Source organism: Gadus macrocephalus, chromosome 23 (genome assembly GCF_031168955.1).
Source record: "Gadus macrocephalus chromosome 23, ASM3116895v1".
Classification (NCBI taxonomy): Eukaryota; Metazoa; Chordata; class Actinopteri; order Gadiformes; family Gadidae; genus Gadus; species Gadus macrocephalus.
Genome location: NC_082404.1, coordinates 12,319,582 through 12,338,583, shown reverse-complemented (window position 1 = coordinate 12,338,583; position 19,002 = coordinate 12,319,582). Strand labels below are relative to the sequence as shown.

Genomic DNA, 19,002 nt, shown 5'->3' with positions numbered 1-19,002 from the left:
TGTTTTATTTAATTGCCAAAGTAACAAGCTTTCTGCCGCGCTACATTATGGGTAAACGAAAATGGTCACGTGACGGGACGGAGGGGTTGTTGGCGCTCCGTCAAACCGCTGCTTTCAGTGTATGTCTTTCTTTATAGGTCCATGTGCGTCGATAGCGTGGTAAAATTGTAAAAATTTAACTATTTTGATCTTCGTCAAACATATGTTTTCTTCCTAATGTAACAAAAAACAACATTTACACATTGTAGTGACAGGATACCCACTGAATAAATGGAAGGCTTGCTAGCTAACTGGTCCTAATGATCGTAATTGAATTTCTGCTAATTGAGCTCATTTGTATTTTGCAGTGACAGTGAATGTCCAGGACCCGCATATACGTTTAATTTCGTTAAACACAGGGGTTCAAATCACTTTTCCATCCGGTGACCTGTGTGGAGGTGCCTTTTACCCAGGAAAGCAACTATTTTGTGGACAGCCTAGTTTGAAAAAACAACTACAAACAACGGATTCTGAATTACGAGGTTAGTAAAAAAAAATGTGTTGGTGGTGTAAACAGTTAAAGTTGATGCCACAAGTGCTTTCTGAGTTACCCAACAGTTTTATTTTATTTCTGTAGTCCCCAAACAATGATTCTGTTCAACAAAGGGCTTCCCAGACTAAATTCAGTGTCAGATAATCACAATTCACAAAGCAGAAAACGTATACAAGTCAGCTCTCGCCTAAAATGTATCATTAGCTGAGTGATGCTAGGCAGTGCTAACTACTGTTAATGCAATTATTACTCTAGCCACTAGGTGGTAGCAGAGGGCTTCATTTAAACTGCCTCTCTGTCGCTGTACATCAAACCAATTCACTGGGTTTTGATAGATATATATTTGGTAGGCTTTGAAATATAAGTATCTTATAATTTCATTAAAAAAAATAAAGATTTACGTAACTGCATAACTTTTGGTAAAGGTGATCCATTTAGGCCATTCAGCAGCCAATAAGTCCCTGATAGTTATTCCTTTGTTCATTAATGTGTTTTTATAAACTCTGCATTGTTCTTCCAACAAGTATTGGTATTGCCCTCAAGATGTTTGAACGGCTGATGACAACGTAAAACGTAGTCTCAAAGGAAATCCACTCGTCTCAGTCACGTGCATCAATGAGAGACGTAACCTGAAATGTGTAGTCTTTTTCCTTAATGCTTGCCGTTTTAAAATCATCTTCAACTCGTAGAGCAAAAACTGGGGCAATTCAAAAATGACACAAGCCTCCTAGAAACAACATCACACACACATACATACACTTACACATGCTGCAATTTGATTGTTTATGTACTTGCAGTGCCTTATCGGTTTACCATACATTTCCTAGGTGGTAATATATCATTGAAATCATTAGCTTTTGAGTTATCCACGTAATAGACTCTTAACCCATGAGATCTCTCAGCAATGGAACCAGAATCAATTAATTCAGATTATATGCGTACAATATACATATATTTATTCAGCTTGAAGCCATGGATTATTTCCAGACTCAAAAACAATAAAAATGCAAGCAAAATGACGAACTCTCAAAAGGTAAATCGCCATAATAATTTATCTCGGGATATTTGATTATATCCCAACCGGTCGATTGCACTGTTCCGAAGCGGAGCACCCCATTCTGTCAACCACATAACTCTAGCTATCCCTCCTTATATACACATTATGCAACAACGAAACACAGAAACACTACTCAGAAATCCTTGCAGCCATTTGAGTCATGTGTGTCCCCAGGCCATTCTCTACCACAGAAGACTTCGTGTGCTGTGATTAACATTAAACGACCACCAAGGGAGATGATTCGGATGTTCAGATGTAATTTACGTACTCATTCCTCAGCGTTTTAGTGTTTCCACCTCGCTTCAACCCACTGTGTCCCCGGACTATGGGAACGCTCCGACCTCTCTGACATGACTTTGAGTGTTTTGGATGTAGCCTGGAGCGATGACTCTGGAGTTTTATAGTTGACCGGATGACTACGTTTGCAGCAAATCAAACTAACAAAGATGTGTGACCTAAGGGTTTGGCCTATCAGGGCGACTGCGAGTGGGAGGGCAGACATGCCAACTTTAAAGGGGACTTATTATACCACCAGGTGTGACTGTGATGAGCCATTAGCAGATTTTCAAAATGGCTAGTAATGGCTAATCACACTAACCTGGTGGTATAATATTTCACCTTTAAGAGGGCCGTGACTCGGTCAATGTGTTGTGTATGAGTACTACTTCATACACAATGGTGACCTTATAAAATAACTCATGTCAAGGCAATAAACAAACTGAAAGCAGCACACAACATTTTATTCACAAAACTCCAGTATCAACAACACAGGTGTGCGACTGAAAACGATGTATTCAGTATGGGCACGTTTTCTGGTAGACATGATTTAGATACGTGAAATCTAACACGAGTTTCCCGCTAGGGCTAATCATGTTTGTGTGCTATGAGCATACTTAGCTTTAATTGGTAGAAGCTATGCATACCATTAGCCACTCTTATAATCAGCGATGTAAGACGGATATGGTAATCTACACTTAAACATCAGTGCCAATTAGCTTTGTTATTGTTCTGTGTTCACATTAGAGATCCTAATGCCCAATTCCGATTTATATTCACAACCTGACTGTTGACGCCAGTGTAGCATTGGAGATCAGGGATCAGAATTATATAGGATCTTGAAATACATTTGAATGTGGCCAAAATTAATCAAATGTTAATATAACAGGCACATGCACAATGGGAAAATCTGGATAAAAAATGCCATTATTTCTTTATTTAATACATCCAAACGACCCCTTAAACATATTAGCTGATCTTACTACAGCCATGACCATATAGCTGTGACCTAGGCGAACCTGGGCTTATTGCATTTCTAGGGTTACGCATCGCATCACAAATCAAATTGTGTCCATTGCCATGCGAGTGTGTGTATGCGTGCGTGCGTGTGTGCGTGCGTGGGTGCGTGTGTGTGTGTGTGTGTGTGTGTGTGTGTGTGTGTGTGCGTCATGAAATTCATTTCTCAGTTGTGAAAGTCGGTCCAAGAGAGAGAACAGGCGTATTTGAAACTGACAGGATTTATTTCCCCTTCACTGTAGGAAAACCACTCGACAGAACAGAACAGATTTTCCACATCGCAGGTGAAACAAACCCAAACCCTCTTCTTTTTCTAACACATCCAAAAGTGTTTAATTTCCTCCACACATTTACAATTCTCACACTTCCTCCACGTCAACCCCGTATGGTGTGCATAATCAGGGTTTAATTGGCTTTGTAGATATAATACTGGAATCGTGATTCTCAAGCATGCACAGTCCTTAGATTTCTTACCTGAAATCATAAAGGGGAAAGAGCATGCCATCACGGCATATTTACCATCTTTCAGGTCTCCTGCAAAACGACACAATAAATACACCATCCGCAAACTTTTCAGCTGTGCCTCGATCAACCCCATACTCAGTTTTAGGGAATATATGTGAATGTGTGATGCATACAAAATACATAAACCACTGTCAATATAACACTGGATGTCTATGTGCATTATTTCTGTTCATATACACAGACACAATCAAAGCTACATATGCTGATTGAACAGTGAGATGATAAAAACCGGCACATATTCCCGCATGCATGCACAACACACCATCACAAGCTAGTGCAGACTATAAACCATTTGGGGATTGTTCTGGTGAGTGTTATTGATCCATTGTACAGCCGGTACAGAACCACCAGCAACTTGTGACGGACCACATTCACAGCGGGACTGGAGAGCTTGAATCGGTTTAACAAGGTAGTCCGGGTTTCAAATTTAAAGTTAAACATAGTCAATGCACCATACTCATGTTTCTGTAAGTCTCGCTGTCTCTCTTTGAAAGCAACGCCTTAGCAATGGATGCCCAACAGGATGCCCATTAACCAAATAGCTATGATTTTGTTTTCTTTTTGTATTATAACTCATGGGATGATTCAACCAGAAAACTAAACTGGGTACCCCCAGCCCAATCTGCTGGCGATTCAAATTCGCCCTGCAGGAGGGTCTGGAGAAAAGCAACACATTTATTTTTGCTTCGGATGTGTTTGTGGGGAGCCAAGCTGGCTATTCCCCCCTGGCGCGCTATTGGCTGGTTTAACACAATGACGATAGGGAAGCGACGGCAAGCAGCCAATTGCGTACAGAGTTGTTTGAACTAGGCCCGTTGATCACGCCTCTTGTGCTTAAGAAAATGACAGCATCTTAACCTGACCAAACTCAATCTAAGATTGAGCTTGGTCTGGCAATAGCCAGGCTACCAGAAATCTGCTTTTGCCCTACTTTCGTCAGCGGTCACCTGGCGAGTCTGCACAAGTTTGTCTATGTGGAGAAAACCCAGCTCTTGGGGTTTATTTTTCGATGGCTCTTATTTTCTCAGAAAAACAGCATTTTGTCACAAAATAGCATAACTTTAACTTTGTTTTTCGAAGTAGAAAATTGTATCTAGGCTGATATGCCCTTCTCTCGAAAAAACCCCCTCATAATTCATAGAGGGTGTTCTGGCTTACGTTTGTGTAGGAACTCCCATTCAAACTGTAAGAACTTAAAGTGAAACCGGGTCTAATTAAGGGTGCATAATTGATCTACAGAAAGAGACAACCGAGTAATCAAACAAAGCGACATCTGGCATCACAGACAAGAGAATTTTAATTGGATGAAGTGACGGATTGCTTCCTCTTTACATCCACTACTTAACTCTCCCCTACTTAAAGTTGGTTGAAGGTATAGGAAATGGACCGGTCACACTATAAGTCCTTAAAGTGTGTCTCCTCCATCAACTCCTTTATGCTTTCTCTCCCATTCTTGATTTATTCTACCCCCTTTCTACTGAGCAACATTTTCCCAAAGTATTAAGTTGGGTGAATTTATTTCAGTTTATTTCAGTTTTCTTTTATCCTTGAACTTATTCAGCTTGGCAACCTCCATCCCCCCCTTGGTCTGTCTCCAGTGGGGTGGAACGGAGGGCCCCTTACCATGAAGATGAATGATCACTACTGACTGCAGCGGCTGACTGCTCACATCTGTCACTCAACTTTTATTGAGAAAGACGCATACGGTTACACACTATGATGCCCAATCAGTTAAATGTATCCACCTCTGAGTTTCTGCATTTGAGAACAAGCTTTGTTTGTGGTCTGATAGAATGTGACACTAGAATATGTTTGAGTGGTGTGACATCGGTATATTACACATGTGCAATATACTGATGACCAGGGGCGGAGTGGGGCACCAATAGCCACCGGGAGAATCCCCCCCCCCCCCCCCCCCGCAACATCGTTTTTTGTTTTTTTTCTCCATCCATTAAAAGAGAAAGATCAGTTAAGTCATTAATTCGTCTGAAATATACCAGCCAGCACATACACATTTGACTAGCAGCTTGTGCTAGCTCCCGCCTAGCAATAACGTCAATGGTGGAGCTCTGGCTAACAGTTTTTCTATCAATTCGTTAATGCCTGACTTCGGAATAAATTCGTTATTTATGAGCACTTAGATGCATCCCCCCTCCAGCATCCGCTTCTTCTTTAATCTGGCCTTTTCAGCCCCTCCTTTCTCTTTTCTCTTCTTGCCTTCCATGAGTGCCACAACAAGCAAAAGCAAGCAACCACGAACTTGCTCGCCTTCTCTGTCTGACGCATCTTTAGGGTCATGCCATTAGACGTGGGGCCGCTCATATATCCCCCTACATTTCCGAAAATGGACTTGACCTGCAAGCTGTTTATTGGATAAACGCATTTCCCAATCCCAGGAGTCTTTGCTCCATTCTACGTCAATTCAAGAACAAACAAATTAAAGTGAACTGTAGTTCATATTATTTATGGCCATGAAAGTTCTGTAACGCCTGAATAATGAAGATTTAAATGAAGTAAAAAAAAAATAATATCAAAAAAAAAACAAGTGGTATATTGGTTGGATGTTCTCAAGACATATATTGTTTATTTCGGGGATTTTCACGGCGTGTTGACGGGGAATAAATTATTCTCAGGGCCGGCTTGCAGACGCCTCGCGGCCGCTCACAGCTGTGGGCCGGTCCACCTGACCTCGCTGACCGTTACACAATTGTGGGCCGGTCCACCTGACCTCGCTGGCCGGCCGGCCGACCAGGAAATCTCCCGATCGTCCCGACGGCCAATCCGCCTCTGCTGATGACGCAATCTAATTATGTTTAAGTAGGATATATAGTAAATATTGCATCTCAAACAGAAAATACCTTAGGCAGACAGTTATTATGATATTTATAGTATTGCATTTTTATTTACAAAATGTATCTAAATTATACCCACTGTATACAACATTATAATGTCAGTCCTTTATTTGTCCTGTTTTTGCCAAAGGCTTCTGTCGGTGAGGCTCGTTGAACCTTCACACCAATGTCTACAGAAGATTGTTGGGGTAAATAAAGGTCAACTCCAAGGGAGGGCAAAGTTCAAAGGGCAAGTAAGGTGTCTCCAGTGACCTCGAGAGCTAACCCCAAGCAAACTAAGAAAACTCATATAAACGCCTCGCATATTCAGACAACACAACCCTTAAAGAACCTTACAGAAACACTGCGAAAAGACAAGGGAAGTGTTTCCAGAGACATATGGACACTGCAATTATAACCAAGCATGCAATAACAATCTTAAATTAACCGAAAAAACGTTACGTTTTAGTTCATTACCCACACCACTGATGCGGACAACCGATTTCAGTGACATAATAAGTCACAAACCGTGGAGGCAACAACAAGTGTATCCATACGTGCTGCTGATTTGAAAGTTGTCGTTAGGGGTAATTGCAGTGGATTTCTGTCAGGGTTTTTGATGTCTGAAATTGAAGCACATTTTCTAAATTTTGCACGTGTTGAACTTGTCACGTTGATTATGTTTTCTTAAAGGAGACATATTATACCACCAGGTGTGAGTGTGATTAGCCTTACAAGCCGTTTCGAAAATCTGCCCCATATGACATCACTAGTGGGGCCCACCTAGATTTGTGCTGGATAGATCAGTCTACTAACCTACCCAGTGGACTGCAGTAAACGTTGCTCATCTATCCAGCACAGATCTAGGTGGACACGCACACTATTGATGTCATATGGGGCAGATTTTCGAAACGGCTTGCAAGGCTAATCACACTCACACCTGGTGGTATAATATGTCTCCTTTTTAATTGCTTGCGTTTTCACTATTTGCATGTGTTTTCTTGAGTTGCAGTGGTTTGAGCTCTGAGGGCCATCGGAGATGCAACCAAAAGTGAAGCTTTTGGTTGCTAGGGCTGCGCACATTCTCCCGTCAAGTTGGTTTTTTATAGATCACAACCTTGGCATGGAAAGTCACGTACGCCAATTTCAGCCCCGTTTTGTGCATACGCAACGGTTATAAATGAGACCCCTGATGACTACAAAACCAATCGGCAACATCACAAATTGAATAATATATAACTTCCTCGATTTTTGCACAGGCCTTGTAAAAAAGGAAATTAGGTTAATTAAAGTAAATTGTACTTTGCTTTCGGTCAACACTAATCTAATCCCACATTTTACTACTTGAGCAGAGGAAACTGAAATTTCCGGTCCAATACAAAGTTATTAAAAAGCAATTACATGTTGTTGGCACTGTTTATACAATTATTCTTTGAAATGGCCGAAGGAGAAGTAAAACACTGCGGAGGCCATCTGCATAAATTAATATGAAAATAGTCTGGCAACAGAAACAGAAAAGTAATTGTATTGCCTTGAGGCCGTTTTACTACATCCTGGATAAAACGAGATGGCTCTCAGAAATGAGGATGTGGGCTTGTGATGATGTGTTTACCCGACCGCTGGCGAAAATGGTTCTGCTTAGTGACATGATTTGAGGAGATAAGAGGAGATGGGGGAAATGGAAGAGATGGAACAAGCCACAGAGACAACATGGGGACACCACCTGTTGCATACCTTCTGTGTGCCAATGCATCCCGTGCATCTGTTCGGTTCCTGCATTACAAGCATCCTAGGGAACCTCTCCATTTTTTCAACCTGGTCTATTTGACCATCATCTTGGACTTAAGTGACATATGAGGACATCAATTTTAGAAATTGCTCCAGTATTGAGCAAGGCTGAAAGCAAGAGTGCTTCAGCCATTGCCAGCCGCAAAGCACGGGCTGCAATGTAACCAGGGATGAAATGGTTACCAGTTTCGCGATAAATCATGATAAGACGTTAGTTTACTGTTCCAAATTTGAATTATCATCTCGGTTTTTGCAAAAAACTGTCGGACCTCTGCCCTGCCAAAGTGCTCGCAAGGCTCATCATCCCATCAGGGGTAATTGGTAAGAGTCCAGATGCGCTACTCTTTGAAGGGATCGTAGCAAGGGGTAAATAGAAATGCTCCTTGGAATTTGATCAAATAAAATACAACCTTTTAAATATTGAAAAGTGCTAGAACGACCTGTCAGAGATATGTGATAGTGTGTAGCATTGGATCAAGACAACAATTTGTTCCTTATCTTTGTGGTGCACTGGTAAATGGAGGGGTTGGTCTTATTAATGTTGGCAGAAGCAGAGGGCAACGATGAAGAAAACACAGAACCGGGCAAGGCAACTTACAATGCCTCACTGGCTGCGAGCAAGAAAAATCTGTGCATGAAATAAAAAAACACAATGAAGTGGCTATAAAATCCTTTAACCTATAATCCAATGGCGATTTATTATCCTTCTATCCTATAAAAGTAACATAGCGGTACAGGGAGATTTACATAGGCCAACAAAAATATGGACACGTATAACTAAAGGTGCGGAGTAGTGCTGTGAAAAACGTCTCAGTTTAAATGTGCTTAAACGAGGAGGCGATGTCCGGGACCTCTCTCTGAGGCCAACAGCTCTGCTAAAAGTCCTTCCTGTTGTTTTCTATAAAACTCATCCCAGAGTAAATGATCGAACAGCCATCGTCATTATTCACACAGAAACAGCGTTGATGGTAGTGTCAAAATGCCTATTGCATCGTGTGTATTTGCTACGCCCATAGGCTGCTGCTAATATCTAAACAACCCATCGGATGAGTGCTGCCATTGCAGGAAGGTCACTTGAGAATTTCTCTTAGGGTAATTGTTTTTTCATGGGTTGGCACGATTAAGATGAGAGATTGCCAAGTAGAGACGTTTTTGAATCATTTGTTATTTACCTTAATTGACATGCAATAGCTGAACTCCCGGGAATAAAGCACTCTCAACATTTAACCTTTCCCTCCCCAGATCCCGTAATGAATAAGCCTTCACATTATGCCCATAATCATTGTGAGTGTCAAATTTGAATACACATACACATATCAAGTGAAGTTAATGTTCGCATAATAAGATGGGGTTCACTGGAGATACAAGACTTACAAATTGCTTACAGGATGTGTAAAAAAGGAAATACTAACGGTATAACAGTTCAACTATTTCACCTTTGTCTGTATTTGTATTGCTGGATTCTAGCTTTGTGCTTAAAGATATCACCGGTTTCATAGTGTCATCCTTTTTATTACATTGCAGGGATTATTGCGTGCTGGTGTCACGCCATTGTATTATGATACCATCTTAGTCAAGTCAGCATTAGCCTCCCTCATAGGCGCAAGAAACACACACACGCACATGAGCAAGTGTGTGTTTGTCTGTTACACTGTGAGTGACAGTGTGTGTGTCTGTACAGTAAAGAGTGTTTGTCTGTCTGTCTCTCTGCTTTTGTGCGTGTGTGCGGGCCTGTATGAGAGAGTGAACAGGTGCTTCCTTCCCCCTTTCCCCACCTGCTGGTGTAACACTCACACACTTTAATAATAGACTTCCTCCTTATTGTGTCAGTGAAGCTTTTCCCCATCGCACTTTTATTTATTATAAAACAATCTTTAAATATTGGTTACCTTGTGGTCCACTTATTCTCTGCCATTTTTACGTGGGATAATAAACAATGTTTGGGACCATTATATAGATTTTACTGTTCATCAAAGGAATACCCTTATGTTAAGACTGCATTGTTTTTATCCAATAGTGCTTATTTTATTTGTATTTTTTCATCTGTTTGACATGTTTTGCATTGGCGATCACATACAATGTCAATTAATAAGGTTGCTGTGTGTGTGTGTGTGTGTGTGGGTGGAAGTCTGTCTGTTTCTCGCTTATTGGCAATAAAATAACCCCTATAAATACAATGGCATCTCCAATACGATAGAAGCATCCTACTGAAAGCTTCCTGGCCATAATGAGCCTGTGTAGCTCCGGTGTGCCTGCATCCCTTCGGACTCACAGAATGTAGTTTCCACAGGATGAGTGACTAAATACCGCCACGTGCAGTGACACAGTCCCAGTAATGGGTTTAATGTCTGGTCCAGAACTGGGAGAAAGCCTTCCCACAGCCAATTTGATCAAACAGCACAGACAAAAACTGTCGCCGTATGCTGAACGGAAAGCAGGATAAAACCGACTTTATCTTGTGAAGGCGTAAGGGTGCTAAAGCTGAAAGGTTAAAGGTTACAGATGTTTTGAAAGGCACCTTCCCGAACAAAGTTATTTAATTGTATTTAGTAAAGTTGGTATATGCTTATTTCTTAAGTTAGTAAGTGATTAAGTTTCAAGCAAGTAATGTTCCTTCTCTAAGTAACTCATTTACTAGGGTGACATTTCTAAGTTACTTACTAATTGACTCGGGTTAACTAAGTTAGTAACAAAAAAAAAAATAGGGTTAATTGACTTAGTAACCAAGTCAGTAACTTTCTCCTATCTATAACATTCTCCATTATATAAGATAGTGAATAATGTGTGGCCTGCACTTGGTCTCAAAACAACCAGCAATTTGAATGGTTCATTTCATCATTCTCTAGTAATTGGCAAGACCTCTGTCTCTCCATGCATGAGTGGGTCATTAGCAGAATAATACCAGTGCCTCTTACTACTGTTAAAGATATTTAAATAAATGAGACTTGGTAGAGAGATATCTTGCTCCTTTTAAAGAGGATGATAAGGCAGTGCTCTTTCTTGCTGACCGACTACCACAAAGAAACCAGCACTGTAGCAAGCTGCTCATTTCAGATCAAGACAGGGGTTAGGTGTCTGAGCATTTAAAACCAACCAAAATACAAGTATGTTAAACACTTAACATCCCAAGTCGTCCATACCAATTCAGGGTTGTTCGAAATTGAGTACTTTAGTTCAGTAGCAAAATGTACAAATAATTGTATGTTGAATTGATTGATTAAATTCGGTAGCTATCGTTTGCAGTAAACCCTAACAACACAGTTTGTCAGCTAAAAATGGTCTTGGTGCTTAATGCTGAGCTCTGCGTAATGCATAGCCTGCAATAGTCCAAATATTCTATCATACCATAGTGTAAATCCCTCTGGGAACAATTGTACATTTCTTTACCCAGTTTTACTTTACTTTTATCACAGCGTGTCACCTTCTGATTTGACACTGCATTCACTTGATGTATAAGACATATTGACATGCTCAAGCATTATTATTACTTTCAAATCAGCATCTATAATTAAGCAGAAAATGAATGATATGCTCCATTTCAAATAAGAGCTTTGTTGGTTTATAATTAAGCATGCACGAGTGGATCCATCCAATATGTTAGCTTATCCCTCCAATGAGTATAATGAAAGCTGGCTGCATCGTGAGTGATGTATGGCTTTGTGATCCACAATACTAAATGAATGTACACGACACGTATATGTAAAGTACAGCCAAAGCGCGCAAGAGCCTGTGAGGTGAGATATGCTCTTGTTTACATAATCATAGCAAGTCGCGTATAGAACCTTGTAATTTGATTAGATGTTATGACGTGTCCAGTGAATTTGGTTGCATAATGTGCAATGGTTTAATTGCAGTTCCATACTTGAAGTGAATGAAAGTATTTCAACGTTTCGTAGATTCCGAAGAAGAAAGCCTGGTTCGCTTTGCCCTTGTGTGCCTCGTTGCTTTCAGCATCCTATTGGGAATACATAGAGGAAGGAACAGGTGCTGACGTTTATAGCTGCTAATTAGAGCATGCGTTCGTGTGTCAGTGTGCGTGTGTGCGCACGTGTGTGTTTGTGTTAGAGATGCTCCTTCTGACTAATTTAACCAGAAGTTTTGTGAACAACTAGCCGACAAGTCTAAAGGAAAGAAAAGTAAATTTAACTCATTACAATCTGAGGCCAAGCATTGCAGGGAATGTTTAGACAAGCTGTTATTAGAACAAGACCCAATTTTAAACAAGGCTGAAAACCGTTCATCACTGCATATGGCTCCCATTGATTATATGTTGCCCATCACACTAGTTAAATATTATTAGCTTGGGGTAAAACAGTTATGACGTTCATAGCTGTGGAAATAAAAATCTGAATAATCGTCGGAACTAAATCTTGTTCTGTCAATAAGTTAATAACAAAATTATTACTTTTCTATGGATTCTGCTTACTGGGCTTACCGTGGCCAAGTTTAACTCTAGTTCATTCTCTAATTGAAAGCATGGTCGAATTCTATGGCGGGTTACATATGTTATTTTGGTTTGGAAGGTTGTTTATGGCCAATCTCACGCTCACGGGGTCTTGTTCGCGAGTGAGGGTACTATGGAGCGTGAGATTGGCCGGAGAATTGGAGCAGCGGGGGCGGTAATGCGTTCGCTTTACCGCACCGTTGTAACGAAAAGAGAGCTGAGCCGCAAGGCAAAGCTCTCGATCTACCGGTCGATCTTCGTTCCTATCCTCACCTATGGTCATGAGGGCTGGGTGATGACCGAAAGGACGAGATCGCGGGTACAAGCGGCCGAGATGAGTTTTCTCAGAAGGGTGGCTGGCGTTAGGGATAGGGTGAGAAGCTCAGCCATCCGTGAGGAACTCGGATTAGAGCCGCTGCTCCTTTACTTAGAAAGGAGTCAGCTGAGGTGGTTTCGGGCATCTGGTAAGGATGCCCACTGGGCGCCTTCCTTGGGAGGTGTTTCAGGCACGTCCAGTGGGGAGGAGACCTCGGGGAAGACCCAGGACTAGGTGGAGAGATTATATCTCAACACTGGCCTGGGAACGCCTCGGGATCCCCCCGTCAGAGCTGGTCAATGTGGCCCGGGAAAGGGAAGTCTGGGGCCCCCTGCTTGAGCTGCTCCCCCCGCGACCCGACCCCGGATAAGCGGTCGAAAATGAGAAAATGAGATGAGGTTGTTTATGGAGCAGCGTGTTTTTTGTTCATGTGGCAGTTGGTTGTTTGACCGGAAATGTGAGTTGATTTGGGTTGCAGAAGTCCACCACGTTTTAGATAGAAAAGGAAAGCGCGCGCGTGTGTGTGTGTGTGTGTGTGTGTGTGTGTGTGTGTGTGTGTGTGTGTGTGTGTGTGTGTGTGTGTGTGTGTGTGTGTGTGTGTGTGTGTGTGTGTGTGTGTGTGTCAGGTGCATGATGAATTAAACTGTTCTGATGCGGGACAGGCTGTTTTGTAGGGTAAATATGACCACTGATCCACCCCAATTAAATGGAAACTGGGGCACTTTGGTCATCGTTTACATTATTAGGCCTGGCTGCATCCAAGGGCTGACCCATTGTGGATGCCCTTTTTTTTGAGGGGGGGGGGGGGGGGGTTCAATTCTGAACATCGCCACAAAACAATATGGCTAAATATAGGTCTTTAACTGCGTTCAACTTTTGAACTTTTGTTTATTTTTCACTGCAGAAATAAGAACGGGTGTCCCTAACATGAAAGCCTGGATGTGAGGTGATGTAATGGTTGCAGAGAAAATGGAACAATGTGTCGGTTGTAGGTCCTTTTTATTTCTTATTTCAAGACCAAAGCACTTTACAGCACAGGTCCTAGGCTCAGTTGTACCTCGAAATGCCTGGTCTTGACACAACCAATATCGACAAGAGTATCAGCTTCACCGATTCAGGAGGAGCGCAGCTTTGTGTAATTCAATTTCCTGTAGAGTCCCTGCAGTCAGTCAACGAACCGGGGCCTCATTCTCTTATTGAGATGTATCGATCCTAGCAGGCCGTAGAAACCAGCTGTAGAAAGCAACAGCTGGCATGTTATACATTTTTGTGTGTGTGTGTGTGTGTGTGTGTGTGTGTGTGTGTGTGTGTGTGTGTGTGTGTGTGTGTGTGTGTGTGTGTGTGTGTGTGTGTGTGTGTGTGTGTGTGTGTGTGTGTGTGTGTGTGTGTGGACCTGTTTGTCTGTGCCTGTGCAATCCGGTTTGAGTGTGTGTGTGCAATCCGGTTTGAGTGTGTGTGTGTAGACCTGTTTGTCTGTGCCTGTGCAATCCGGTTTGAGTGTTTGTGTGTGTAAGGCTGTTTGTGTGTGCCTGTGTGATCCGGTTTGTGTGTGCGTGTAAGGCTGTTTGTGTGTGCCTGTGCGATCCGGATTGTGTGTGTGTGTGTGTAGAGCTGTTTGTGTGTGCCTGTGCAAGTGTGGGCCTGTGTTTACAATATAAACAGAGATACACACTCAGAGGATATTGACCTAAAACAGTGTGTTTTTCCTCTATGGAACACAGGGGAAAGAATCCACCAGGATACGGTTGGACTGAAACACATCCCATAATAAGTCATTCCTTCCAGGTGCGATTTGGCGTACGTGTTTTTTGGTGAGGATCACACTGTTATGTCCAACCACACACTGGCCTGGCGTGGATGTTGTTATTTACGCTGGACGGGGAAGACTCTGATAAAAAGGTCTCTTGGAGACGTTCCATTCCTCTGGCGACGAAGCAAGCTGGGGACAATGGGAGGATATCCTTGTACTGCGCATGCTGGTTTACTTCAACCATCCCCCCCCGACACCCACACACACACACACACACACACACACACACACACACACACACACACACACACACACACACACACACACACACACACACACACACACACACACACACACACACACACTATGGCTGGGCGATTAATTAAATTTTGATCGCGGTTTCGATTTTAGCGCCAACCGATCATAAAACTAATATAATCGAGTTGAAACAATTATTATATATATTTTTCTTTCGTGATTTCAATATTAACCAAAATAATCGTGATTATGATTTTTTCCATAATCGATCAGCCCTAAGAGACACTTCAAATCCTCCCTTATTTCTTTCAAACTAGGATAAAAGTTCTCTCCAGGCTCATCACCACTCGTACGGACAGCAGGGTCATGTCCTCCTCGTCCTTATTTAATTTTCATCTCCTCCATTTCCACGGTAGCATCCGATTCTCCTTAATTCTCTGTTGCGATTTCCTCAGCATTAATGCCTCCTAGCCTTCAGGGCTAGCCTGCACTCTGAACACTGCACGACACGACTATCTCTTATCACTGTATCTCACTCTTAATACCGTATCGCATGGAACATTTGTCTCTAAGAAACACAAAAGATCAAACTAAAAACGGAATAAATATTCTAGCGATTATTAATGCTCATATGGTTTTTAATTAGGTTGAATCATGAATGCGATAAACCTATGAAATATGCATAACAAAGGTGGGAAATAGCTGCCTAGTGCCTGCATAATTTAAATCAAATAGCAAATGTACCTAACTTTAAATGAATCAAACCTTGATAATTGCGTTTGAATCCCAAGCCCACAAGGCTACGTGAAGGAAATCCTTTCATATTGCTTACTGCTTTGTACAACAGCCTTTTATGCTCATGAACACAGGTAAATTTGAAGTGTAAAATAAGTGTTTTCAGCAGGCATCGGATCCGTTGTGCTGTTTTTAAGACGTGTTATGTGGTTCCTGGTTGAGATAAAAAAGGCTGTCCGGGTTTCTCTCGTCAGGGAGCACATGCACTTACCGGTAGTTCCTTTTGATACGAGGCCTGGAGGCTGCAGCGTCCAACGGATGAGCAATAACCTTTAACTGAAGTTCTCTGATCTCTGAGAACATGTACTTTCTTATATTATTTTGGGTGTTTGTGTGCGTGTGTGTGAAAACAAATCTTGTTTTTGTGTGTGTTCAGAATAGTGTGTGTGTGTGTGTGTGTGTGTGTGTGTGTGTGTAAGTGTGTGGACAGGTTTTTACATACACATGGGTGAGTGCATGCACACACCCACACACACACACACACACACACACACACACATACACAAATAAAAACGTTTGTAATTGGTTAATGAGGCTAATGCATCAGAGGCAACAAAGCACACATACACAGACACACACAACTGGAGAAGCCTTGAAGTCCAGATCTTTCTGTAAACACATTTCACGCTTTGAATTTTAATCCAGTTTAAAGTTAAAAAGTGAAATTTACATAAATAGACATCAATCCTAGCATACTATAACATCTGAAAAGAACATTGAACAGTGCAAATTGACTGAGTGAGTGAGTACCTTATCTGATTTAATCATGAGGGACTAATTTGCCATTAGAGAAACAGATAAATCATTGTGGCTCAATACACCAGACAGAGTTTATATCTTTATTGTAAAAATCTTTTAAAAATCCTTTTACATTTTTTAATTCCCTTTGCCTCCCTTTGCGGTCCTTCCCTGTCAATCAAACTGAATTTCATGCTATTTATATCCAGGAGAGGAAGAGAGACAGATCCTACCTATGATGCTTGGTGGTTCAACATCCAGACGCTCAGATCTCTCAACTTTCATGCCTTCGCTTGTACTTTACATTTTACACAGCTTACTCCGTACGTCACAGCACCGAACAATGGTCTAATGTATGCTGTTCTTCCTTCCATAATACACTTTGATCTCCCTTTTATGTTCCTTTGAGCCATCTCTCTTTCCTGGAGCATGAGTCCCACCCCCTAGTGTAGTTGACAGAAGAGATGATAGTACTAATGCTTGAAACGCTGTTCGATAAACACTTTGTTGACGCGGTTTGGCACTGCTTAGATATTAACAGAGATTAGAAGCATCATTTGGGAATGGATTTTTTATTTGTCAACGGCTGACGCTGTCAAAGGCTGACGCTGCCAGACGAACAAAGTTATGTATGTTTTCTCTAAAGTGGTCCTTCGGAATTCCTGGATTCCTCTCCTAGATATAGGGTTAGCCTTACATTTTCCAAAGAGACGTGCAACGGTTCATTCACACACCAAAATCAACCATGCAAGGAGAGAAGGGAGCAGGAGCAGTTAGGGGAGCGGTTTGGGTTAGGGTTCGCTGTCTTGCTCAGCGACATCTCAACACTCGGCTAGGAGGAGCTGGGAATCAAACTAGCAGCCTTCCGGTTACAAGTCAACCTGCTCTTCCTCCCACGCTAAGCCAAACCTCATAGATCCAATCGAAAGTGATGATGGATAGACTCTTAAACCTGTCTATTGAGCATCTCAAGTGCTTGGTATTCCTCGAGGGCCTGCTGAATTGGCGCTTTTCGCAGTGTATAGAGGGAATCGCATCAAGATTCACAATTTCCCACGGCAGGCTTTGCTAATGGGGTGGAATCCACATCTATTGACCTAGCCGTCACTGTGTGTGTCTGGGTCTTTTTCTGCTTTCCTGTCTCATTGGGCCCATTCTTAACGCTGTCAAACGTACACCTCCCTTACCATCAAACGTTTCCTCCTCTGCTCTCTTCTCCCTTCTCTCTCCCGCCTGTCACGATCACTGCTGTGTTTGCTGTGGGGCCGTCAGGTGTGTCACATGGTTAATGGGCCGCTGAATTGCGCGACATGTTGAAATGGTATCCGTCCTAAGACTGATCTCTACCCCATCCTAACTGTCTTGTTTCCTCACTCTGCACCCCCTCCCCACCATTCTCACTGAAATCCAATTATTGCTCTTGCGTATAGAAAAACCACATTGGGCCCTATCTTGCACCCAGCGCAAATGACTTTCTACACCGACGCATGTATCGTAGCTAGTTTGCACCAAGCGAATAGCTGTATAACTCGCGCCACTAAACTTGCGCCCTGAGAGGCGTGTCGGTGAAAAGAAGAGGCGTGTGACGGCGCAAATGATACATGGCACTATCTTACAGATCGATAAAGCAGTTGCACAACTGACGACAAATACCTGGTCTAAGTGCACTAGCGGAAAGTTGGTGTTGCTATTTTCACATACCATGGTAGGTCGGAACTCCAACATAAGCTTGCACACCAGTAGGCTATACACAGCACAAACATGCAGACGATTTGCCTAATTAAAATATTATGATGATGATGTGGATTATGAAAAAATAAAATAATAATAACAATAATAAACTCGAGCAAAGTAGGATATATCCAAGCCTTCCAAAACAAAATCTTGTTTTAGGGTAAAGGATAACGTTGGTTAAATTAAGAACAGCTTATACAGCGGTAATAAGTTGTATTTAAATCAATGCATCTGCAAACACCGTACAGCAAAAATATATTTTCTTGACGCAGACCCATAACTTTTAGGGTTGATGAGTATTTGATCGTGAGAAAACATCGTTCTGCCGCAAGTAAGTTCTACCGCGCATTCATTCAGTGAGACTGAATGAATGCGGGCGCGAGTGCGTGTATGTGTAAAAGAATGAATGAATGCGGGCGCGAGTGCGTGTATGTGTAAAAGAATGAATGAATGCGCGCTTGCGTGTGTCCATCCATCTCTTTAAACAGACGCAAACTAAACACGTAACGCATAATACAGTCCATGGCAATGTAGCCTATATTAACGGGGGGACACATGCATAATAGGAACACATAACGATAAATACTGGTAAGAAACGATGTTTGTTAATTTATTGCCGCATATCATTGAATAGACCCACAGTTGCGGCCACAGGACCGCGTATCATATGTGTTAAGTTCTCTTTGCCGAAGTTTACATGACGATTCAGTGTTTCTGAAGAAAACGCTATTCCATTTGTGAATTAGGCCATATTATTTGGCCATAAACTGTGCCATTTGAAGTTTGAAATTCATGTGAAATCCTGCTCATCGGAGACTGCAAACGCGCTGTCAAAATCTCAACTTGTCAGGTTCAAATGCGCTCATGGCTCTTAAAGAGGAGGGGAGATGGCACTCTCATTGATTTATTGCACGTTACGCACAAACCACACCTACGGGTAA

The 19,002-nt window shown here is 42.0% G+C and overlaps 1 long non-coding RNA gene across 2 annotated transcripts in view; it reads left to right on the top strand.

The window, feature by feature from the left end:
* The window catches only part of LOC132452695 (uncharacterized), a 75,553-nt gene continuing 56,551 nt past the window's right edge, over positions 1-19,002 (top strand). Inside the window, exons 1-4 of one of the 2 annotated variants that reach the window (XR_009524468.1) lie at positions 1-119; positions 348-521; positions 3,125-3,166; positions 4,969-5,316. This is a non-coding gene — a long non-coding RNA (uncharacterized LOC132452695). Of the gene's footprint in view, positions 120-347; positions 522-3,124; positions 3,167-4,968; positions 5,317-19,002 lie in introns of those variants that run through there. The other variant, XR_009524469.1, reaches the window with a different exon arrangement.